This window comes from Lissotriton helveticus, chromosome 3_1, assembly GCF_964261635.1.
Source record: "Lissotriton helveticus chromosome 3_1, aLisHel1.1, whole genome shotgun sequence".
Taxonomy (NCBI): Eukaryota; Metazoa; Chordata; class Amphibia; order Caudata; family Salamandridae; genus Lissotriton; species Lissotriton helveticus.
Window position 1 is genome coordinate 264591009 of NC_136061.1, and position 23923 is coordinate 264614931.

Below are 23923 nucleotides of genomic sequence, written 5' to 3' on the forward strand. Positions count from 1 at the left end.
AACCCCGTGCACACGCCTAATCCCTGCTGACGAGCGGTAATGACCGTGAAACACGTGTCCAGGGATGGCAAGCACATCAGTGAACACCCTCAAGACTCAAGACTCGGGTAGAAGCGCACCCGCTCATACCTACTACATCGACCATCATGCTCCGGGGTCACACGCTGATGGGACGAGCAGTGTGCGACCTCATTCAGAAATACTATTTATACAGGCTCACTTGAGCCGGTGGAGGTGACGACCTCGAGATAACGCACCTGCGCGCCTTAAGAGGTATCTGGACCTACGAATATTTTCGGCAGCCCACGCAGCAACCCCGTGCACACGCCTAATGCCTGCTGACGAGCGGTAATGACCGCGAAACACGTGTCCAGGGATGGCAAGCACATCAGTGAACACCCTCAAGACTCAAGACTCGGGTAGAAGCGCACCCGCTGATACCCACTACATCGACCATCATGCTCCGGGGTCACACGCTGATGGGACGAGCAGTGTGCGACCTCATTCGGAAATACTATTTATACAGGCTCCCTTGAGCCGGTTGAGGTGACGACCTCGAGATAACGCACCTGCGCGCCATAAGAGGTATCTAGACCTACGAATATTTTCGGCAGCCCATGCAGCAACCCCTTGCACACGCCTAATCCCTGCTGACGAGCGGTAATGACCGCGAAACACGTGTCCAGGGATGGCAAGCACATCAGTGAACACCCTCAAGACTCAAGACTCGGGTAGAAGCGCACCCGCTGATACCTACTACATCGACCATCATGCTCCGGGGTCACACGCTGATGGGACGAGCAGTGTGCGACCTCATTCGGAAATACTCTTTTACAGGCTCCCTTGAGCCGGTGGAGGTGACGACCTCGAGATAACGCACCTGCGTGTCATAAGAGGTACCTGGACCTATGAATATTTTCGGCAGCCCATGCAGCAACCCCGTGCACACGCCTAATCCCTGCTGACGAATGGTAATGACCGCGATACACGTGTCCAGGGATGGCAAGCACATCAGTGAACACCCTCAAGACTCAAGACTTGGGTAGAAGCGCACCCGCTGATACCTACTACATCGACCATCATGCTCCGGGGTCACACGCTGATGGGACGAGCAGTGTGCGACCTCATTCGGAAATATTATTTATACAGGCTCCCTTGAGCCGGTGGAGGTGACGACCTCGAGATAGTGCACCTGCGCGCCATAAGAGGTATCTGGACCTACGAATATTTTCGGCAGCCCACGCAGCAACCCCGTGCACACGCCTAATCCCTGCTGATGAGCGGTAATGACCGCGAAACACGTGTCCAGGGATGGCAAGCACATCAGTGAACACCCTCAAGACTCAAGACTCGATAGAAGCGCACCCGCTGATACCTACTACATCGACCATCATGCTCCGGGGTCACACGCTGATGGGACGAGCAGTGTGCGACCTCATTCGGAAATACTATTTATACAGGCTCCCTTGAGCCAGTTGAGGTGACGACCTCGAGATAACGCACCTGCGCGCCATAAGAGGTATCTGGACCTACGAATATTTTCGGCAGCCCACGCAGCAACCCCGTGCACACGCCTAATCCCTGCTGACGATCGGTAATGACCGCGAAACACGTGTCCAGGGATGGCAAGCACATCAGTGAACACCCTCAAGACTCAAGACTCGGGTAGAAGCGCACCCGTGGATACCTACTACATCGACCATCATGCTCCGGGGTCACACGCTGATGGGATGAGCAGTGTGCGACCTCATTCGGAAATACTATTTATTCAGGCTCCCTTGAGCCGGTGGAGGCGACGACCTCGAGATAACGCACCTGCGCGCCATAAGAGGTATCTGGACCTACGAATATTTTCGGCAGCCCACGCAGGAACCCCGTGCACATGCCTAATCCCTGCTGACGAGCTGTAATGAGCGCGAAACACGTGTCCAGGGATGGCAGTATATCAGTGAACACCCTCAAGACTCAAGGCTCGGGTAGAAGCACACCCGCTGATACCTATTACATCGACCATCATGCTCCCGGGTCACACGCTGATGGGACGAGCAGTGTGCGACCTCATTCGGAAATACTATTTATACAGGCTCCCTTGAGCCGGTGGAGGTGACGACCTCGAGATAACGCACCTGCGCGCCATAAGAGGTATCTGGACCTACGAATATTTTCGGCAGCCCACGCAGCAACCCCGTGCACACGCCTAATCCCTGCTGACGAGCGGTAATGACCGCGAAACACGTGTCCAGGGATGGCAAGCACATCAGTGAGCACCCTCAAGACTCGGGTAGAAGCACACCCGCTGATACCTACTACATCGACCATCATGCTCCGGGGTCACACGCTGATGGGACGAGCAGTGTGCGACCTCATTCGGAAATACTATTTATACAGGCTCCCTTGAGCCGGTGGAGGTGACGACCTCGAGATAACGCACCTGCGCGCCATAAGAGGTATCTGGACCTACGAATATTTTCGGCAGCCCACGCAGCAACCCCGTGCACACGCCTAATCCCTGCTGACGAGTGGTAATGACCGCGAAACACGTGTCCAGGGATGGCAAGCACATCAGTGAACACCCTCAAGACTCAAGACTCGGGTAGAAGTGCACCCGCTGATACCTACTACATCGACCATTATGCTCCGGGGTCACACGCTGATGGGACGAGCAGTGTGCGACCTCATTCGGAAATACTATTTATACAGGCTCCCTTGAGCCGGTGGAGGTGACGACCTCGAGATAACGCACCTGCGCGCCATAAGAGGTATCTGGCCCTACGAATATTTTCGGGAGCCCACGCAGCAACCCCGTGCACACGCCTAATCCCTGCTGACGAGCGGTAATGACCGCAAAACACGTTTCCAGGGATGGCAAGCACATCAGTGAACACCCTCAAGACTCAAGACTCGGGTAGAAGCGCACCCGCTGATACCTACTACATCGACCATCATGCTCCGGGGTCACACGCTGATGGGACGAGCAGTGTGCGACCTCATTCGGAAATACTATTTATACAGGCTCCCTTGAGCCGGTGGAGGTGACGACCTCGAGATAACGCACCTGCGCCCCGTAAGAGGTATCTGGACCTACGAATATTTTCGGCAGCCCACGCAGCAACCCCGTGCACACGCCTAATCCCTGCTGACGAGCGGTAATGAGCGCAAAACACGTGTCCAGGGATGGCAAGCATATCAGTGAACACCCTCAAGACTCAAGGCTCGGGTAGAAGCGCACCCGCTGATACCTACTACATCGACCATCATGCTCCGGGGTCACACGCTGATGGGACGAGCAGTGTGCGACCTCATTCGGAAATACTATTTATACAGGCTCCCTTGAGCCGGTGGAGATGACGACCTCGAGATAACGCACCTGCGCGCCATAAGAGGTATCTGGCCCTACGAATATTTTCAGCAGCCCACGCAGCAACCCCCGTGTACACGCCTAATCCCTGCTGACGAGCGGTAATGACCACGAAAGACGTGTGCAGGGATGGCAAGCACATCAGTGAACACCCTCAAGACTCAAGACTCGGGTAGCAGCGCACCCGCTGATACCTACTACATCGACCATCCTGCTCCGGGGTCACACGCTGATGGGACGAGCAGTGTGTGACCTCATTCGGAAATACTATACACACACACACACACACATATACACACACACACACACACATATACATATATACACACACACACACACACACATATATATATATATATATATAGGACAGCCTAATAAATATGTTTCATGATTTCCCCTACATCGCGTCTGCTCTTTTTTGGAGGAGTGTTCTGCTAAATATATTAGAAGGAGCCCCACAGATCCCTAATAATGTTTTACAAAAAACAAAACCAGCCTTGGCAAAGTCGAGAGACTGGCTGCTAACAGAGCTATTGATTTTGCCAGTGCTTGCTTAGAAGTACAATTGGACCTTGTCTGGGAAAATTCTAGAAAAATAGCGCTTTTTACAACACGGAATGCGTCAAAATAACAGCCCAGAGGCCCCTTGTCATGTGTGACACCCTCAGTCAATCTTGGCATTTTTAGCTAACAGCAAGTTGCTCATACTTACATTGTTTAAGTTAAAACTATGAGTCCCAGAATGCCCATTTTCTCTGCCTGTTGCAATCCTGTTGACATTGCGTAATCTCCAGTGCTGTTTTTAGTCTTCTGCTATGATGATCAAGGACACTCACTTTTGAGTAGCTGCCAAGTTTCCCAGGGCCATGTGTAACTGATTTGGCCAGTCCTGTTTTTATTAGACGTCAGTGGCTTGTACTCCTAATTAACCTCCTATAAAACCAGCATTCTAAAAAGAAACAGGGACTGGCCTACCTTGTCACGTAGTGGTACACTTGGCAGCTATGCACATCTTGCATCAATGTAAAAACATCTTGCTACAGAGTGAGATGCGTCATAACACCTACTCAAAATGAAAGAAAGCTCAAAATGCCTCTTTTCGGATTGCTCAAAGCACATGTCAGAAATATCGTATTTATAGAGCAAAATTTAAATACATAATTCAAATATTCAATTGGTTGTCAAAATGATTTCTACACCTCTTTTTTAGGTCGAGCCTAGCGGCAGTGCTTCATACACTCCTCACTCTGTGAGTCATGCTATATTAGGGTATGCACTAGAAGCCCCACCCACTCTCCACCCATATTTGTCATTCGCTTTGTGTCATTGTCCTTCTTAAATGCTGGCTTCTGATTGGTAAACAGGCTTGTCAGTCCCTCCTTGGTACCGCCTTGTCTCCATCTGTTACCGCTCATAAGGAATGGACCTTTTACTTGTCATTTTACACGGTGTGCTATATCTTGGTTGTGAGCACTACTGTGATTTATGTTTTTTCTTTGGCATCACAGTCTGCTTTTACTTTAGCGGCTGCACTTCTTTAATTATTTTGCATTCAGCGCGGTCCGCTTTCACTTTAGCGGCAGCGCTTGTTTATTTAATTAATTTGCAGCGCGGTGCGTTTTCACTTTAGCGGCTGAATTAAGTTCACTCAATGTCCCGAACAACAACACTGCACAAGCTCCGCCTGAGCATGTTCCCCACCCCTCCCTGTGATAACGTGATACAGTCTAGTGGTTGGGGTGGAGTTAAGGGGAGGGACAGGAACGGGAGGAGCCAGGGGACGGGAACTAGGGCAGATAGAACAGGGACCGGGACAGGGTAAGAGACATATAATAAAGCTCATTGAAATATAAAGAAGTGTCGGTCTTTCCTTGGTCAAGACACGACAACTGGCGACGAGGGTGGGATGGGTGCATCCTGCCACCTACAGAACCCCGTGAAGAAGTGTCCCGTCCCCCTGCAGTGCAAGAAGAATAAGACGCTGCTGAGACAAGAGTGTTGGAAGTAAGCCCACCGCCTAGAGTAAGAGGCCAGTGGACATTGTCCTTATGCCGCGATGTGCCAGTCGCGTGGAGCCCTGATAGAGGAGTGCTGCTGAATGCCGAGGGCATTTTGAAAGAGGACGTCGCTTCGCGCTAAAACGCGCCTCACATCCGATGCGTGCAAATCGGCACGCGCCGACCGAGGAGAAGTCGGGAGCTCACCCTGCTCCCACCTACTGCGCTGACAACCGGGGGTCTCTGAAGCGTTGACGAAGCCCTGGGAAGTGCCCAGACAAAAGAGCGCTGTCGCGCGCCAAAAGTAAACGGAAAACGGAAAAGCTCACTCCCGATGCGTGAGGAATGGCACGCAGGTAACGGAGCATAATCAAGAGTCTGCCTCGATCCTACCTGATCGTTCCTATGTACCAGAACACAGGAGGAAACGAAGAAACGTTGCTACCTACAAGCGACTAACTGCTGGTGAGTGTCAACTGAAGCCCTGTGAGCCTGATGAGTGAATAAAGTCAAACCTCGTGGAAGATGAGAGTTGCAAGTGGGCGGCCATCTTTGAGTCAGGCAGCCTAGAGGGACACCCCTGTGAGATCCATGAGCGGCCATGTTAGAGTCAGGCATCCGCCAGCATCAAGCACTAGCTAATGTAAAAGCATAAAAGACTAAACAAGCACGAGTCAAGACAAATGGGAATGAGCAAACAAGCACTTGTCAATACAAGAGGAAAGGGGCAAACAAGCACTGACAACTGAAAGAGAGAGAGAATAAACAAGCACGAGCAAGCGAAAGAGTACAGCAACAAACAAGTATCAGCCAATGAAAAGTGAATAGAACAAGTAAACAAGCACAAGCAAACACAAGGGTCAACACAGACAAGCACATGCAAATGCAAGTGGACGCAAGAAGCAAATGCATAAGCCTAAGCAAGTGCCAGAGATAAACAAAGACAACGTTGATCACGACCCCGAAGATTGCAGAAGTGCGGAAGACCCCGAAGAGGGCAGAAGTGCAGAAGACCCAGAAGAGGGCAGTCCTGCTGAAGACCCCGAAGAGGGCAGAAGTGCTGAAGACCCCGAAGAGGGTCGAACTGCAGAAGACAGTTCCAAATAAGCGAAGACCGCACCGAATGTAACCAATGAATGTAAATGAGCAACATCACACACAAACAAACAGTGGCAAGTGTAAGGCAACAATAGAGGCAAACAAGCACAGGCTAAGGCAAGAGGCGAAACAAATAAACAAGCACAAGGAAATGCAAGAGCTGAAACAAGTGGCCAGGCACAAACAAAGTTCCAGTGCTAAGTGAAAGCAGGCGATTAAAATCAAAGAGGAAACAATTGCACATAAGACCTCGACCGCAGAGCGTTATACAATAACGCGGAAGACACAAAGGAACAGTCTTGTGGTAGTAGCATACCAGGACTCTCTTCCGCCATGTCAGTGAGAAAAGGAAAACACAAATCCAATATCTGCATTGGGGTACCACCCCCAGTGACACAGACCAGTGACGAGAGTCTGGGCTCTAGATGGAACCAGTGGCTGGAATCACTAGATGCATTCCTTGAAACAACCGGAGAGCGAAGAGATAACAACTGTCTACTATTACTAGATCGGCTGGTGGGTCACGAAGGCCGACGCCTAATCAGGACGTTCTCAGCAAAAGACACAGAGACATATAGAAATCTCAAAGAGACGCTACGCACTCATTTCAATGCACAGGAAAGCGTAGATCATGAACGCATGGTTTTCAATGCAGCACAGCAGGAACCAGGAGAATCATTGCCAAGTTTCATCACAAGGCTGAAAGGTCTGGTACAATGCTGTCAGTTCAACACTTTCTCAAATGAGGAGGCAGTTCGGCTACGGGTAATCGAAGGCTGCTCGAGTCCTAATACAAAGCGCAAGATCCTTCGAGGGCAGTGGTCACTAAAGGAAATCATCAAGAAGGCCGAAATTGGAGTGCGGGTCAAAGCGGGAGAATTATCAAAAGAATTAGCCCCAGAAACAAACAAACTAAGAAACAGGGAGAGTGAAGGCAAACCAGAGATAAGACAGCGGGAGAGACAAAGTGACATGAAATATTCTGAGTCAACAATACCAAAGACCGGGAGGATCCAGGATTACGACAGCCGCAGTGATACAACTTCAAGGAGTTCTTCAACCTCAAGGGGTTCTTCAACCTCAAGGAGTTGTTTAACACCAAGGGGTCATTCAAGGTATGGTGCAAGCGTTTCTAAAGCCAATGAAGTACCTAGTAGGACAGATCGCATTGATGAACCAGATGACAACTTGTCCAACAAAGGGGCAAGAAAGTCAAAATATGGAAGACCGGACCAGCCACGTCAACACTGAAAATCGGTACACGAACACGCCGGAGCACCTCACCACTCGCCAAAGTCTGGAGATGAGTCGGAGAAAGCATCAAGCAGTGGGACGCATCGCACCTGTAGCCCAGGTGTCAGGACACCAAACAAGTGTGAGGAAGAAGCAAACCACACAAGACAGAAGGAGTCACTCAGACACTGGAAAAGGGAAGACAGACACGCACACGACACCCGAGGCAACCAGGCAAGTGAGAGGAGGACAGGACCACAAGAAATAAGCATGTGGTTATCAAACAGCCTCTCCATCGAAATGGCAACAAAGGCATTTCAAAAAAGGTACCCGGAGAATTATCCCAAAGATAACTCTGACTCGAGGAGCAGCTCGTCATGGCCTACCCGTTTCGGAAGTCTACCATTCAAGACACCCTCAAAGGAATGTTCCCAAAGAGCATCAACAAAAGACTCCTCCGATTCGGAAAGCATGTCTGTCCGATCTCTCGAGTCGACCGAGTCATGGTCCCAACAATGGCCATGGCATCAACCACTCGAACACACCGGACAGTCTTCCCATCCAGAGCGACACAACTCACACCAATGTCTCTGAATACTCAATCACCCCACAAGATAACATGTCATGTCAGTTGCCGGTATATAAAGACATCAACAATATACCGTCACCCCTAAAGGGGTCAGCGAGACTGACTCAAAGGGCTTACAGAAGGAAAACAGACATAAGGGGCATTACCAACTGGATGGGAAAAGGCTATCCTGTCACTCTGCAAGGAAGACCAGGTGTGGTGACAGTGACAGATCATCATCGGATGAGGGAGAAGCAGGTCCATGCCCAGATAGTTGAAGGGCTCACCAGCCTCGGGGCAAGACAACCAGAGGCAGCAGATGAGTCCCCTGACAAAATTAAGAAGACCCTTTCAGATAGTGCCCTACCGGCTGGCATGCATGACTCTGAACAGGAGGACAGTGTTGCCCCTGACCGGACGAGACAAAAGGAAGCAGCATTATATGCAGGTGCTCGGAAGAGAACAAGGACAACATCCACTCACAGAGGAGATCGAGCGTCAATTGAAAAAGAGCCACCAAAGAAGACGGAGTGCCGCTATCGAGCGGATCCCTTCACAGTCACCTCCCGAGAGGCAATCATGGTCGCCTCAGAAACTGAAGATGAGTGGATAACCCACAAGCTCATAGGAAACCGCCACGGATCTAGGAACAAGAAGATCACACAAGATATTTCGCAACTTCAAAGATGCACTCCTGTGTTCAAGGACGATATTGTCAAAGCAACGGAAAGCCACACCAAGGAAATAGAGACGCGTCTCCAGAGCCCAAACAGGCGGCCTGCAGACCCGTGTGGTTGATTGAGGAACTATAAACATGTTGGACACTAAGTTTATTCTCTTTTGTTAACAAGGGGGGAGATGTGATAACGTGATACAGTCTAGTGGTTGGGGTGGAGTTAAGGGGAAGGACAGGAACGGGAGGAGCCAGGGGACGGGAACTAGGGCAGATTGAACAGGGACCGGGACAGGGTAAGAGACATATAATAAAGCTTGTTGAAATATAAAGAAGTGTTGGTCTTTCCTTGGTCAAGACACGACACTCCCCAGCCTCAGAAAGTTCAGAATCTTGCGTCGCTGGAGCCAGGCACCTCACATGAGGCTTGGTTCTGTTGTGGTGAAAGGCAGGCACATTTACCTAAACAAGCATTTGCAATGCAATAGGTCTCACATGTACGTGACTTTGAGCTACTGACATTGTAAGTGACAATGCCTTTTATTTTTGTTTTCGTTTTTAAAACATAAATAAAAGGCATTGTCATTTACAATAGCTTAAACTCATGTAAATGCGAAATCTATTGCATTGCAAATGCTTGTTCCTTTTGTTTTCAGGGGTATCATTAATCATGAGCTCTAAACACATAAACGATTTCCTTCAGCTGCCCGTGATTCCATTCTCAAATCAAATGTAAAGAAATTCACGCAAAAGCACCAGCAAAAGTAATACATACCTTGGTTTCAGGGGTAGGTTTTTAATGTAAAATTACAGAAGGATCATACCCTTTTGAGCTTGGAGTGTTCCATAGGTCACTGCGCGAGTTGTTACTTCCTGGGTTGGAAATACTGGCAGGGCTGACGCGGCCTATCATCTTTCTGAAGGTCAGTAAAATAACTACTGTTGCCTTGTGGCAACTGTTAATTTGTAGCGGTGCGAAGCCGTCTTTCTTTCTTCCGAGGTCGGTAAAATAAACACTGCTGCATGCTATTTAAAAAACACAAAATATCCTTTCAGTGTCACTAAAATTTATATTGCGACACCTGTTATCAAGAGTACGAAGCGACGTTTCATCCTTCCAATGTCGATGAAACGAGTGCAAATCAGGAGACCTGTAATTTACAGAGCCAACGCGACGGATCTCCAAGCTCATAATCTTATTTTTTGTTGACAAACTGAAAGGCGTAAACTTTGCTCAGGGAGGGTCCTCGAGACTGCCTTCTTTACGACATGCAGATACGTCACTTGCTGGAAGCCACAGCTAATGATTTAATTCTCCTTTATAGCTTTATTTTTAAAACGCTGGGGATAGGTTCAACAGCAAGGGAACACAGCAGACTATGAGCTGTTTGTTTTGGGTTCAATGGCATCTCATTTACACGTGTTAATTGCAGCTAATTGGCACTAATTAGATGAACAGGAAACCCTCTGGGAGCACTCATACCTTTAATTTGTAGTAAATATCATTAATTAACATATGCTAATTAAAGCCAATTAACATTGATTAAGGGTTGCCAGCTACTTGGAAAGTACAAATATTCACATTGTATTAAGTCCGCATAAAATATGAAGCATCTTTGAAGGAGGGAAACAAAAATCTGCCCGCATCTGTTTGGGGCCCTCTGGCTTTCTTGGCGAATCTGCTTTGCGCAGTGCGCGAGGCCTCCGATAGTTTTTTGCAAGCCAGGGACGCGCCATTGTAGCGCGTGCAGGAGTAGACAGTGTACTGCGCTTTACTTAGTTGAGCTTGCCAAGCAAACCACATATATTGGCGTTGCCAAAGTTTATTGAACCTGGTGTGTGGCCAGATCAACTCTTGCCAGCCACTTCCCTCTGCATCATGTGTCGGGGCAGAACAGGTCCTTCCTGTCATGATGTAATTTACAATTAAGTCATCACTACGAAAAAGGTTTTGGGCTATTATTGTCAGTGATGTCTTGTCTATTATGCTCATTAGCAATTTCAAAAACTTGACAAATCCTACCACTTTTCGGTGACATAATGTTGGCTTTAAAGGCGCGCAAGGCTGGCGAGTGGATAATGTCTTTCAGAAGTTGCGGGGGCTTGCTGAACACCAGTAGTACGTGTTTACCAACAAAGGCTGGAGACGGAAGGTATCATGGATGAATGAATGAATGAAATAACTTGTTAAGCAGGGCGAATTCACGGAGGCGTTTTGGCACTGAAAATGGCAGGATTAATGAGGCCCAGAAGACATCTATTGTTTGAAGAGCCAGGTTTTTAAGGATTTTCTAAAACCTGAGAGGGAAGTAGCAGCTTTGAGGTCCTGAGGTAGTTGATTCCAGGTTAAGGCCGTGCAGAAAGCAAAGCACTTGCCTCACCACGAGGAACCCATAAATGAACGAACAACCAGATTATTGGCGGAGCTGGAACGGAGAGTCCTACCAGATTAACACCATGTTATTCTCTGCTAAAATAGACAGGACCTTGTCGGTGAGGAGCCTTGTAGGCAGTGCATAAAGCTTTAAAGACTATGGGCCAGATGTATGGAATGTAGGTGGCTACATTTCAGATTCGGTAATTTAATGAATCGATATTTAAGAATTCCGTAAATTACCGAATTCTTAAATACCGATTTGGTAAATTACCGAATCTGAAATGTAGGAAGCACTCAAGTGAGTGCTTTTCACCTATAAGGATTCGTTATTTACCACCAACTATAAGTTGGTGGCAGACACGGCCCGTGGAGGGAGTTTCGGTGGGTCGGAGAGGTGGGGCAGGGGAGGGGAGGGGCAGGGTGGGGGGGTGCTAAAAACCGGAGTGTGGATAATTGAAGGTAAGTAAACAATTTAATAAATAAAATGAATTTCGTACCGCACCCTGCATCACATTTTGCGATGCAGGGCGCGCTACGAAATTCGTTTTATTAATTAAATTGTTTACTTACCTTCAATTATCCATACTCCGGTTTTTAGCAGTAATTCCTATGGGCCTGGGCCTGGAGGCCCATAGGAATGAATGGCAATTACCAAATCGGTAAATACCGATTCGGTAAATACCGAATCTTACAGATTCGGTAATTTTTACTGAAAATGTATCTACATCCCATTTACCTATTCTTAAATACCGAATTGGTAAAATTCGGTATTTAAGAATAGGTTAATTGGGATTACCTACGTCTAGCCCTAGATGCTGTATCACAGGCAGCCAGTGAAGCCTGCGAATGGCTGAGGACGCAGAACGGAGTCTGGGGACATTCAGAAGCATGTGGGTTGCTGCATTTTGAAGAGTTTGCAGTCTGTTTAACAAACATTTCAGCAGATTTTGGTATAGTCCATTGCTATTGTCGGGTCTTGTCAGGACTAATGCAATAACAACAGCCTTCAAAAGGTCAAAGGGAACAAATTTGCCATTTTTTTTTTATGTTTCGAAAGGCAAAGAAGGAGGACGAGGTAACTTTAATAACTTGATCTTTAAAGTTGAGTTTTTCGTCCATCATAACACCGAGGTTCACAACCTTTTTCACCGGCCTAGGAATCGCACCCAAGTTCTCGGGCCACCAAGAAGGGGACAAGAATGATGCGTTATTTCCAAAGAGAATAACATCAGTTTTGGATGAATTTAATTTAGGACAATTACTGTCCATCCAATTGCTGACTGCCCTCTTGCAGTTCTGAAAGGATTCACCCACATTATTGCAGTTCTCGGAAAGAGATACCACATTCTGTGTATCATTGGCATAGGATACCAATGATAGGCTAAAGGATTTAATCAGTGCGGCCAGAAGTGTCATGTACAAGAGTCGGGCTCAGTGATGAACCCTGGAGAACACACCACAAGGCACGGAGAAGGGCTCCGAGGTAAAATCTTTAAGGGACACTGATTGAACGTGATTGGTAAGAAACAAGGGCATAAGGGTCAGTGCTGCTTCTCCAATCCCTAGACTCCGAAGACAAGCACTCAGAAGGTCATGATTGACTATATCGAATGCTGCAGACAGGCCGAGTTAGATAAGGGCTGCATTGCTGCCCTTATCTAAGGTAGCTCCGATTCGCCGACTCGATGCTATGACCTTGTCGGAACCTGAATTGAGTATCATCAAGCAGGTGGTTGGCTTCAATGAATGCAGCTAACTACATATTCATGGCCTTCTCTACCACCTTGGCTGGAAAGAGAATGCCGGGAATTAGGCCAATAGTTGTTAGGCCGGTAGTTGTTAGTCAATCAGGGAGTTTAAAGTGCGCTACTCACCTGTGAGGGTCTAAAGGCATTTGGGGGAGGGGGAGAGGGTGCAGCTCCGGTTTAGCCAAAGATCCAGGTCTTGAGGCTCTTTCTAAAGGTGTGAAGAGTTGAGGAGCATCTGATGTTGACTGGGAGTTCGTTCCAGGCTTTGGCTGCGATGTAGGAGAAGCCTCTTCCACCTGTTCTGGTTCTGCGGATGCGCAGGGTTTCTGCTAGGGCTAGGTCGGTGGAGCGGAGGTTCCTTTTGGGTATGTGGACGGAGATTCTTTTGTTGAGGTATTTGGGTCCGATGTTGTGGAGGGACTTTTTAGGTTTGGGTGAGTAGCTTGAAGGTTACTCTCTTCTCGACGGGGAGCCAGTGCAGGTCTCACAGGTGTTGGGTAATGTGCTCATGTCATGCGATTTCGTCACAAGTAGAGACTTTTTCAAGATTTTAAGTGTACAAATTACAACAAGACAGGAATAATCAGCGTATTTTACAAGTCTTATAAGATTTGAAAAAGAGATGAAAGAAGTCAAATACCAAAAGGTGATGTGATATATAGTGTTATCCAAGTGAAGTAAAGGAAAAAGGGGAAATACACTGTGATATACCAGAGCAGTGCAAGAAAAAGGTCTTGAGGAACCTTGATGCGAAGATAATGTGAAAGAAATAGCTATCCACAATGATTATAGTCAAAATATCATATATGAGATGGGCTGATGACCAACCCGAAAGTAGAAACCAAATGTTAATGTAACCTACATTGTAGCCATCTCTAAAGAGTGTGCATGCCAAAAATTATATAAGGATATCATAAATTATACACTATTCTTAAGATAATGGTTAATCATCCAAGTAGATTAGTCACAACACACACTGTGGCATATATGGTGAATCCTGGGCTAGAGATCCTTAGTTGATCAGTTCATCCATATTGTGACTGAAATAAGTTTAAAAATGAGAGCGATCAATATTGCACCCATATAGTCCAAGCAAAGTGCAAATACAAAGTATATGGGAGGGACTTACTGGTATATAAAAGGGTGTAAGTATACTTGAAATGCAAGTTATAGCGATCCACAATGTCAAGAATGCTTTCTCCAGACAGTACATTCTCCATACAGTATATTAGGAGACAACTTGCTCTATACGAATAGGCTTGTTGTTTAGGAGTCCGTAATAAGTTCTACCTGCACTTGTGCAGGTATAAATGATAGTGTCAAACCAAGTTATGTATAGACTATTAATAAAACTGTGTAATCATAACAAAAACAGGTGTCATTCCTGACCGCATGTCGCAATCAGTCCTGCGGTGTCGTGCAATCCATAATAGGCTTCCACCAGCATCTGTGCACATAAAATATATGTGCACAACTGCAGGTTGGGAGCTTATTACGGACTCCTAAACCACAAGCCTTTAAGTTTTGAGCGAGCTGTCTCCTAATATACTGTATGGAGAGAACGTTCTTGTCATTGACGATCCCTATAACGCGCACTTCAAGCACACTTACACCCTTTATATACCTGTAACTCCCTCTCTTATACTTCATATTTGGCCTTAGCTTGAAATATATAGCTGCGATATTGATCGCTCTCATTTTTAAACTTAGTTCAGTTATATATTGGATGACTAACCATTAATTTTAGGGTGGTATTTTATTTATGATATCCTTATATAATTTTTGGCATGCACACTTTTCAGAGGTTGGCTCCAATGTTAGCGACATTGACTTTTGGTATTTGGTCTTTACTTTCAGGTTGGTCAACAGACCACTGGATATTGGATAGTTGGACTATAATCATTGAGGGTCGCTATCTTTGTATCAAAATGTTCCTTGACACTTTTTTCTTGCACTACTCTGGTATGTCACGGTGTATTTCTCCTTTTTCCCCTATTTCACTTGATTAACACAATATATTACATCACTTTTTGGTGTTTGGCTACCTAATTGAATTGACTTGGGCCCAGGCAAAAGCCCCCTCACTGAGCCCACCATTAGCTGTCCTTTACAAGGCAAGCCCACCAGCTCTCTCAAGACAGAGGGAGCAAGGGCCAGCATGAAAGCTAATACCCCAAAACAACCATGTGTGTTAGAGCCACCCTGTAGTGGTAATCTCCCTGGCACTCTAAATAGGAGATTGGTCTGGGCAACCGGGCCATTCCTTGGTCCCTTGGTGTAGACGCCATCCCCCTATAATTCCCAGGGGCGTGTAAGGAGTACACTGCCTGGCTGTGGACAATTGCGGTAGTGAAAGCCGCCAGCCCTTTTGTGGGGACCATGGTACCCCTACCTTTAGGTTGAGCTAACGGATTAAAACTAATTCCATCTTGAGTTAGCAAGTCCTTATATTCCTGATGCCAAAGGTTGTCCACCTATTTCACATCCAAACACTACTCTTCCTCTGACCTACACTGAAAAGAGAAAAATTACTCACAAGTTGCAGGGGATGGGAAAAAAGCTCTCAGGCTGGAGGAGTGCAACAAAGCGCATTGTCGGTCACCAGGGGCAGCCAGGCAGGAAGGTGGTATCCAGGAGCAGGAGCTCCTTATTTCATGTGCTTGGCTGCTCATGACGGCTGCCCAGGTGGCCCCATTAGCCCACTAGGCAACCAATGGTTGCCCTTTGCCCAAGACCCTCGAAAATTCGAAAAATGCGGCCACCATTGGCCCACCGCCCTAGACAGGCCAAATCCGACCTATACCTGTCTCAGTTGCCTCTGAGATGCAGCAAGGCCCTGGCCCGTTAAGCTAGTTTTTACTTTTTTTGGAAAAAAAAACTGCATCCTGGGATTTGTACTACTTCTTTTAACGCTACATGTGCTCAAGGATGAACATTTAGGGTTGTTGAATCAATGTGCAACTCACGACAAGATGGCACTTGGCATTTATTGTGCTATGTTTTTTTTCTCCAAACTATCATCTGTAGACGAAAGGCAGGGGACTGATGCAGAGTCAACTACTTGTTATGTGACTGCCCTGCCAGATTTCCACATCCATGCATCATGTGCTGCACAAGTCCAGGTATTTGTCTTTGAAATCTGGGGCATGAGAGGACCAAATAAAAAAGCCCAGCCCCCTCACTTGACCCTTCGAGTTGGCCCATCTGGCAGGGCCATACTCTCCTAAGACCAGTCCAACGCTGCTTGTGAAACATAAGGATTTTGAATTTCTCTTTAAAAGTTGTCGCTTTTACAGATCACCTGGGTTGTGTACTATTGAATCCATTACATAGTGCGTTACTTCCACTGATGTGGTCAGGGAGCTCTACATCATGCTTGTATTGAATTCTAGACATGGTTCAGCGCTCTCAAGTTTGCATTCTGAGATGTTTCGTCTTGTAAATTACATTATAAATTCTGGACCACAAGTCACCAAAGGGAAACAACTTTACAACGCAGTCATCACATCACACTACATTTACAACACAGTCATTACATCGCAACATCCATTACAATGCATGTCACTATAACGCAACCATTGCATTGCATGTCACTACAACACATGACACTGCAACGCATGTCACTACAACGCAGGCATTAAATCGCATGTCATTACAATGCATACCATTACAATGCATAATACCCCTACAATATACAACACTTACCCTCCTGTTGCACCCCCTGGAGTTAGAATAGTAATTTTTACCCCTACACTATCCAACACTTACCCTACTGTTGCACCCCTTGGAGTTAGAATAGTAATTTTTACCCCTACACTATCCAACACTTACCTTAAATGCAATGTAATGGTTTGTGTTTTAATGGAAAGCGTTGTAAAGGTATAATGCGATGTAATGAAATGCTTTGTAAATGTATTTTTTAAAAATTTGTTGTAATGCCATGTGATGTAAATGTATGCGTTGTAAGGAATGTTGCGGTGTAAAAACTGCGTTGTAAAGGCATGCGTTGTAAATGTATATGTTGTAACATCATACATTCGTCGCCAAAAGTGAGAACATCTGTACTATCGTAGCTACTCGCTCAAGAAGTAACTTAAGAGCTCTGTTGGTTAGATTGCCTGGTCTGTCAAGTGTATTGAATGGAGTGTCCTAGGTGGGAAGCGTTGGCTGTAAAAGATAGAGGGGTGCTCTAGTCAGGGTGAAATGGTCTCCACACTCCACCTAAGAATACCAGTTATATAGAAAAGTATAGAATGGTTCAGAAGTACCTTAAACATATATACCTCCACTGTAAGTTGTAGTTGCAGTTGAATTGCCATATATCTGCCAAGGTTCTCGGGTCCATGAGTAATGAGTTACTTCAGGCCATTTCTTTTCCCTTTGAATTCTGGGACTTGTAGTCCCGATTTTATAATGGAATAAACAAGACTACAAGTTCCAGAATTCATAGTAAAAAACCTGGACTGGAGCAGTTAGTCACGAGTGGACCTGGGAAACTTGGCACCGCTGCTGCTATAAAGTAGAGGTTAAGGAGCTTGCATGTTTTCCATTTTCCATGCAGGAGTAGCTCACCCAATTCTAGATTACTGTTTGTATTCTGGGATTTATAGTTCTTATTTTCTAACTAAACAGGACTACAAATCCCAGAATGCACAGAAATATCTGAACTGGATGAGCTTCTCATACATGGAAATGAGAATCTTGATTACTCTCTAGAATATTTGTTAGGCAATGGTGTGGGCTTGGAGCAGACTGTGCAAGTCCCAGCCTTTTTTAGTGCTGGAGGCTGAAACGATTGTACTGGTTGAAAGTAACTCTTTTGACATTGGAAAAATGTCCAATTTGATAATTCTACTGTTCATTGAAGGTCTTCACCATCTTGAATAATGCCATCACCTATTAAGATTTGTGGGCCCAGAGGTTTATTTGGAAACGTAAAACTACTCGTACCTGCATGCTCTGTGCTGCTGAGTAAAAAAAACAAGCATTTGCAATGCAATAGGTCTTTCATTTACGTGAGTTTGACCTATTGGCATTGTAAATGACAATGCCTTTTATTTATGTTTTAAAAAACAAAACATAAATAAAAGGCAATGTCATTACAATACCAATAGCTCAAACCTGCTTGTTTTATACAGCATCTTAACCCTTAGTGCAAGTATCAATATGCATTAATGGGGCAAAAGAGTTTTATAACACCACAGAATGAGGTGTGTAATATGTTTTTTCTTGGCACACGAGTTAGACATTCCTGCTGCATAATGTGTCCTACCAGGAAAAAAAAGAATAAAAACAGCATCAATTGTAGCATCATCACATTCCTTAAAAACTAGTGTTATCATTACTTTAACTACAACTATAAATGTGGCTAGAGAAATGCAACATACTACATCAAATGGCATTGAAAAGTTCAAACAGTTGTCAGGTCATAACTTTTGCTTCAAATCAATACTTTTAGCTGGCCAGTATATTGTGAAATCATTTATCAGTATCATATGGTGTCAGTTGCATGCTATTATCTAGCAAAACTTTTCAAGTTTGTTCTGTTTAGGATAATCATATCAGAAATGGGTCTAGCAACAGGGCACAAATAGACCTTTATGATATAGTAATTAGGTGGAAAAATCATAAGCCTAAAATATGAATGATAAAAATCCCAGTAAAACTTACACAAGTTTGTACATAAACCTATATAAAACCTAAAGGTCTGAAGTACATGCTGTATTTGCCAGAGTACACAAAGATGCACCCAAGTCATCCGAAAGAACTTACACACAGACTGAAATAGATTGGTAGTATTTTGATAAAAGAGGGGGGGGAAACAAACATTGTGGTAGAACTATACACGGACTGAATATACTTAATACAGAGGATCAAAAATCAGTATAAGGCCAATTCAACTGAGCAATTTTCAAATGATGGGAGGGCGCATTGAAGTGTCTCTTGCAGATATGACAGATTTCAAAAAGATATTTACTCAAGCTAATCAGGTGGGCCGTTTTCCAACTGGTGGGAGGGCAGAATCATGCAGCGTCTTGAAATGCTATCTCGCTAAGTCATTCATTGTTCTAAAAGCTTCCACTAATCCTTGCAAAACGTGGAGTTAAAATACGTTCTTGGTGATGCACAGCGATGAAAGAGCGACAGAGACAAACTCAAACTCGGGGGCAAACCACTAATTTAGAAACCAGTAAGACCACATCCCCAAAAATTGTAAACATAGATCACCCACATTACTTTAATAAAGTGGCGGTGAGAAAACTCCAGTGTCAAACCAAAACATAAAGAAAAATCTGCAGTTTAGTAACCCAGTAGCGATATGCAGGCCATAACAGTTGTTAAATCAATAGGAGAACCAAATTCAAACTGTCAAAAAACAACATACAAGGTCTCAGTCTTTAGCACTATTTCCCCCAACTAAGAGGCAAATGGCTGCTTTAACACACAGATATGCAACTGAAGCATTTACACGCTCCTACAAGGACATCCACCACCTCACCTAGGTAATAGGAAAACAATAGGATAGGCAGCGAAAAGGGTCGGGTAGCAGCGCTCGGAAAAACAAGTGCCACCTCACAAAGCACAGGAAGCTACGCAATGCATGAAAGGTGGAGGGGGATAGGAAATGGTCTTCAAAAAATGCGTTGTATCTGGAAATGGCTTGTTAAAGTAAAACCAAACACCACGGGGGTAAAGGAAATATTATGTGAAAACATTAGGTCTTTTAGCTCTCAAAATTAAAAGATCAGTAAACCACATGCAGAGTCCGGTTATTTCTAGAAAACGTGCACTTGTTTTAATTCAGTATCAAGAAGCTCTGGAGGTATGGCAAGATGGTTTACATATACAGTCGACTTCGGTAAAAAAACAAAAAAACATTAAAACACAGGCGTACCACTACTATGAGGAAAAAACATGCTCTGAAGGTCTAGTCTAGATGACAAGGTGCGTCACCACTCATGCCTTCCAAAAACGCCTTAAACAAGTATTTTGAAAAATAAATGGCCCCTGCGCGCTCCGCGCTGCTGTTTCAAACGTCCAAGCCAGCTAGAAACAAGCGTGCGCGTGAAAGTTAATCAAACGAGCCCGGGAGGGGTGTGTCTTCACTTTTCAAGCACTGCACTTGTGCTTGTGGTGCGCCGCTGCTCGCTCCCGCAAGTTGGATGCCGCCACAGGCACGAGTGTGTGCTTGAAAATTAGCAGAGCGATGGCTAAAGGCCCTCCTATGCAGCACATGCACGCTGGGTAGGCGAGACCTAAAAAAACTGGCTAAAACACATTGTCAAGCATTGGGTTGTTCGACAGCTAAAATAATCAGTCCTACTAAGTTTCCAAGGTCCATGTTGGATGTGCTGCTCCAGTCGAGGTTTTTTGTTTGAATTCTGGGACTTGTAGTTTTATTTATGCCATTTTAAAACTGGACTACAAGTCCCAGAATTAAAAGGAAAAAATATGGCCTCGAACAGAATATCATGCATGGACATGGGAAAGTTGCACATATGGATAAGATAGCGCCCGAGTGTTAAAAAAAACGTGTTTTCTCTTAGTTTGCACTACCTTACTCAATCTGTTGTTCAAATCTGACAATAGAGGGTGGGCAGGGGCGGGTAGGCACATGGCCAATGGAGAATAGGCCTGGGGTGGAAGCACACAGACAACGGAGGGTGGACAAAGGCGGGAAGGGCATGAACAAAGGATGGGCCAGGGCTGGAATCACACAGACAACAGAGGGTGGGCAAGGGGGATAAGCACACAGACAAAAGAGGATTGGGGGAATAAGCTCACTGAACGGCAAAAGCAACCTGGTGCGGTTGGGGGGGACAAAAGCAATACACAGGGCATAAGTGTCTGAAGCAACACGGAGGTCAAGGGGGCGGGGTTGGAAGAAACATGGTGGTCGCCAGGGGAAAGCAAATGGAAGAGTGAAGAACACAATGGAGACAACTGGAAAACATACCCCATCGACGATGCAAAATGAAAAGAAAATAGTATTGCTTGTTAATGGGGGTTGAGGATGGGCATTAGAAGGACGCATGTGAAGCGTTGATGAACCCGGTAAGGAACAAACTCAAGTGGTCACTGTTTAGTGTTTATCCTTCACAAGTCATCAATAAGAAGTCAGCAATTGAGAATGACGATGAAGCCACCCAATGGAAAATAGTGATTGGATTCAAGCCCCTAATAAGGTACCAAAAGTACTTGCTAGAGACAGCACATGCCCTATCTCAGACGTCCCCTAAAAACAGGTCACATGTCTTTAATAGTTCTTCCTTTTCACTAACTCTACCTGGCAATGGCTGTGTAGAATGAGAACATGCAGTCAAAAAAATCAGAAAAGGCCTGTAGACTAGCACTGCAGTCTTTTCAACCACTCTGTTGCGTTATTTGTAATTCATCTTCCTCCAGGTCATTACGAACACAGTTATGAGTTCTGGACTTCTGTTGTGCAGCATAATGCATTTTACGTGTTGCAGTCCTGTCTTGCTTTCATTGAACTAGTTAAACTAACACACCAGGGGCCATATTAATGAATGGGGCCCATTTTCCTTATTAGCTCTGGGCGCATCATTTAAAAGGTGCGCCCTGCGCAAACAAGGATAGTGCGCCATATTACATTTAATGCGCTGCCCCCAGGACAGCTGCAAACTCATGCTGCCCCAGCGTCAAGTGAATTATGGAGCGGTCTTGATGCAGTCGCTCTGTGTTTCACTGTGCAGGTGGCAACCCGCCTGCACTTTTAAGGAGGATTAGAGATCTCCCTTAAAAGTGGAGTGCAGTGAGTGACTGCACACGCTAGCAAGGTGATATCTGGGGGTCTACAGGACCCTCTTTCCCCCTTCAAGAGGGCTGCAATCAGGGGGGGCACTGTCAGTGCGCCTCCTGGCAGCTACTTTGCCTATGGCCGAGGTCGGGAATTTGGTGCGGGTGCAGAGGCAAATGGATTCCCTTATTAACATGGGTCCACACCACGCCATGCAAATTAGGGTACACCCTCTGGTGATAGCACTGGCGCTATATTTGTGCCAGCGTTATCTGTATTACAGAAAGGGCCGCACAAGCATCTGCAGCCCCTTCTGTATTACTAAAGTGCTCCGGGGTATTTTCTATAATATGGCCCCAGAAAACAATTATTACATTACACACTCATGTGTTGGTAGAGCAGCAGGACTAAGGGCTTCCATTACATAATGATTAGTCGGGTAGAGTAGGAGGACAGACGACTTCCATTGAACACTCATGGGTGGCAGAGAGTAGGAAGAATGAAGACTTCCATATGTCACTTATGTGTGGGGCAAGGTAAATGAGCTTTCATTGCTCATTTACTGGAGTGAGAGAATAGAAGGACATTCATTACTCACATAGACTTGGGGCAGTATAGGAGGGCCTCCATTGCTCGACTTCCAGGATGTTGACTTCAGTGGCCCAGTTGCTGGCATGCCTAGTAGCCAATGCCAAGTCACCCCCCCCCCCCACAGTCCTCCCTGACCACCTCATGGACCCCTTCCAGTTCGAGTTTGTCTGCAAATTTAGATTTGTGCTAACAAGTAGAAGCCTTAGATACTGCCTGCAACAAGAAGGCTGAGGACACGCGTTGTGGGGGGACCGAGCAGGGTAAGGAATCAGGACAGGAGGACACTCCTGTGACGTCTGCCGCAGATGCAAAATAAGAGGAGCCTCTGAAAAATCTGGGCTGACAGCTAGGAGGGGTATAGAGGGTTAGGAGACCATCCTTTACAAGCCAGGCAAATTGGTGTCACACGTATGGGTGGGCATCAAAGAGAAAATTTGGAAGTGTCACTTAGTCACTGTCTCTTCTCTGATTCTGGTGGATGGGAGGGACTTAGAGGCTATAGAAGGGAGTTCCCCAAAGAGAAGACTTGTAAAGTTGAGGAGAATATTACTAATTGATAATGTAGGTTCACTGTCATGCTGGAGAAGTGTCCTAACTTGGCAACCTCCACGATAATTTACTCTGACAAACTGTAGTGTAGTTCCTATATTCCCAATAGGCTCTGCGCATTGGAATAATATAAACAGCAGTGTAGACGTAGGACTGAGGTCGACTAGGTCTCTACTGACTATATTAGACTTAATTAGTTTTGCCAGCTAGCTCAGAGGTCACTAGAAACTTTCTCGAATAAACAAGGAGGAGTTTATCTTCCCTGGATAGACAAGAAGGGATTAGCTTCTGACAACCATATAACATGACAACTTTGATCCCTCAGAATAAGAGTGTATCTCTAGAGTCGTGTGAAAACAATAGACAGCTATTTCACTCAGTCAAGTGTGCATACTTAGTTTCACCAGAGTGCAGAGAAAAGAGAGACGGGCGTTTTCAATAAAAGGTGTTATTTATTGAGCAGTCTTCTTTCTCATGCAAGAGAAATGAATTGCCACAATTGCAATACTAAGCATAAAGTAAAGTGCATACAGTAAAAGGAGTATTATAAAATAATACTGTAAAAGCATTGATATGGTTTCTTAGCCATATGATACTTTAAAATAGATAAAATATATACATACAAATATACATTGACTAACGTACTCAACTGGTGCTTCTAAATATGCCTATCCCGGTGTACCTGACCTAAGCTTAATACGTGGGAAGGAGTAAGTAAGTAGCAGTTTAAGTTAAGTTGGTTTTGCCAAGGAATCTGAATCAAGAATTCTCTTTAAGGGTTTAGTCAGCTCCGTACCTGGGTAATAGAAAGCAGGAGGTCTGGTATCTCTCTCTCAGGACTCGATATCCCAGTAACCCGCAAGGGTATCTGGAAACCCCCGGAGCTGGAGTTCTCGGCAAGAGAAAAGCCAGCGTCTCTCTCAGTGCGTCAAAGAGGAGGGGCGGCGTCCGTGGGCTCTCGCATCAGCTG